The sequence below is a fragment of the Papaver somniferum genome, chromosome 7, assembly GCF_003573695.1.
Source record: "Papaver somniferum cultivar HN1 chromosome 7, ASM357369v1, whole genome shotgun sequence".
NCBI classification, from domain to species: domain Eukaryota; kingdom Viridiplantae; phylum Streptophyta; class Magnoliopsida; order Ranunculales; family Papaveraceae; genus Papaver; species Papaver somniferum.
In genome coordinates this window covers 41676526-41679518 of record NC_039364.1, presented here as the reverse complement: position 1 = coordinate 41679518, position 2993 = coordinate 41676526, and positions in this window count along the sequence as shown.

The following is a 2993-nucleotide window of genomic DNA, read 5'->3' as shown; positions in this document are numbered from 1 at the left end:
TCATTCCAAATCGGTGAAATAGTGGGAAGAGGTATTGGGATCCAGCAGAGATACAACTTTGGGTTGATCTTCATCAAACGCCACAACAATCTACAACAAATATCAACAAGTTGATGATTCAAAATCGGTTTATATGTTACATTCGATTAAATCGATTCCTCACAATCGGTTTATATGTGCAACTATAAAGACCGATTTAAGATTTGTCTAAAAAAATTCAAAGTGCATAATCGGTTCACGTCTTGTGTCATATAATCCGATTGTTGTTCACATTTCTCCTAGAACTTTAAAATCGGATTACATATACACGAAAATAAAACGATTGTCGACTTACGTGATTATTCAATTGAAGAAATCGGGTTATGTACATCACCAACAAAAACCGATTCTGGTCACATACCCATTGCGCCAAAAATTTACTATAATCGGTTCATATGGTGATGAACAAAGACCGATTTCTGTACCCAATTTAGGGATTTTACCCAGAATTGGTTTATGTAGTGTTATTGAATAAACCGATTCAGGGTTAAAGTTTTGAAAAAAAATCCCTTTTTGGGCGATTGGGACATGCAAATACATGTTTCTAGATCGTTACAACTCATACATGTTTATTAAGATCATTATCATCTTCTTCCCAACGAAATTGTTCTTGTGCTTGAATCATATCCTCAAGCATTCTTTGGTTGACATCCTCTTATTCTTTCAACAAGTTATCCAATTCGGTAGGATCGAAATCATGATAATCTGATGCACCCACTTCTTCATCACTACTAGAGTCTTCATCATCACTATAAAGTTTCATTTTTGCTAAGAAAATCACAAACCCTAGTTTTTTCTTTTTTCTCTCTACTTCTTCTTTCCCTCCAAACCTTAAAAGAGGAAATGAATTTCTACTCTAGTCCTAACATTATAATCAAACTCAAACACTAATTAATTTAACTAATAATAACTTAATTAGTCATCACTAATTTAATATTAGGTATTAACATAAATAATGGATAAGGGGTTTCTACAAATTACTTCCTAATGACCCTATTTTGTCATGTAATTATAGGCCCCAATTAAGTGGCATAGGCCCCAATTTAATCAGGGTATTTTAGGGGTCTATGATTGGTGATATAAGACAGGATACATATGTCATTCTCATGAAATTTAGATAGAGGGAGTTTCACCATAGAGTTTCCAAACACAGTGAAGATGTCACATGATTCTAACAGTACGGTAAACTAGTTTAGTGACTTCAGTCATCATTTATGCGGATATGTAGTTATCGACGCTAAATGTAGTGTTGCCTGTTGGGATTATCAAGGTCATATTAAGTTTAGTATGCATGCACGATCATGAGTCCTAAATGATTCAAGAAAAAAAAATCAGAAATCAGTCTTGAGAAGATACGAAGTTTGATAAATACGTAAAACTAAGAACCCTTATTCAACTATTTTTAATAATGGTTAATGGGTCCTCTGTTATTCAGTTTTAATTAATCTTGTTAGTTGCGAATTAACTATTTTAATTGTGAAATTGATCGTTGTTAATGAATATCCAAAATATGGAAAAATTACAAAAACAAATATGAAAAAATTATAGTAGTAAATATAAGAATATAATTGTCGTTAATGTTAAGAAAATCGAATTAGAATCGGTGGATACCATGGCACACATATGTTGATTCTGATGTTCTTCATTCACGACGAACACAAGAAATCGGCGTATACAGGTACCCGTAACCGTTTTTTGAAAATCATACTCTAAAATCAGTCAATACTAACATTCGTATCGACCGGTTATATCTTAAAAAACAGACGGAGAATAATGATAATTTTTTCTTGCCCAATATATGTCGATATAGACCTCCATATCGACTGATTGTTTATGTGAAAATCAAATACGGTCACAGCCGACCATCATGTATCTCCGTATTCATGGATTCTTAATTCATCCACTCTTTAATTTACATCTTCAAATACATACTCGGGTTAAGAAAATTCTCTAGTCGAGTACATATCATACTTTATATCTGAGAATGAGTATCAAGTCACACTTTTTCTATATAATACGACAAATCATAATCTATTTGAAAATGAATATCAAGTCAAACATGTTTTATACGATACACAAACCAACATGATTCGTACTCATTTTCAGTTCGAGTATGTATCATACTTTTATTTAGATTGAGTACTATGAATCATACTCATTTTTTGATTGAGTATGTCATAAGAATGTCAATAATCCGCAGATATTTATATTCATATGCGCCGATTGTAGCATAAAAAGTCAACGCAAGGTATTTTGTCACAAATATAAACAACCGATATAAATTTTCACATTAGGTGTTTCTATGTTGATGTTCTTCTACCACGAAGAACTTCAAGAAAATTGGCTTTCTATCATAAAAACAATTCATAATCTATGAATCAGACTTCGCCTAAACCGATTATCTGTGTTAGTTTTTTTTCCTGGGATCCATTCCCCATGAGGTCAACGAAATTCAATTTAACATGTTACAATTGCTTCCTCTTTAAGTCTAGATGTTTCGATGGAATTTTGTAATCGACTTTCCTAAAAGGTATCTTTATCATTAGAAACACAATGCTGAGAATATTATTGATTTTTAGACACCGAAACTCAGTATATCAACTACAATAATGTAAGCAGACGCTTTTTCATACACACACACAAAAAAAATGCAATTACAGTGGTTCATATTCTAAATGGTATTATTAATGACTTACAATTCGATTCAGGTGTCACCACATAAGCAGATTCAGCAGAAGACATAACTCTACAACTACCGGTGGTGTGGAAGAGAAGATCAGGGGAAAGAAAGGTGGTTTTTTGTGTGTGATCATAAGGATGTGGTGTCTTATATGAACGACTGGCCAAATAACTCTTCATGGACAATATCCAATATCTCGAAGGGTATAAAGAAATTTTTCGGGTTTTTTGATTTTGTGCAATTGATATGTATAATAGTCTGGCCAGCATGAGGC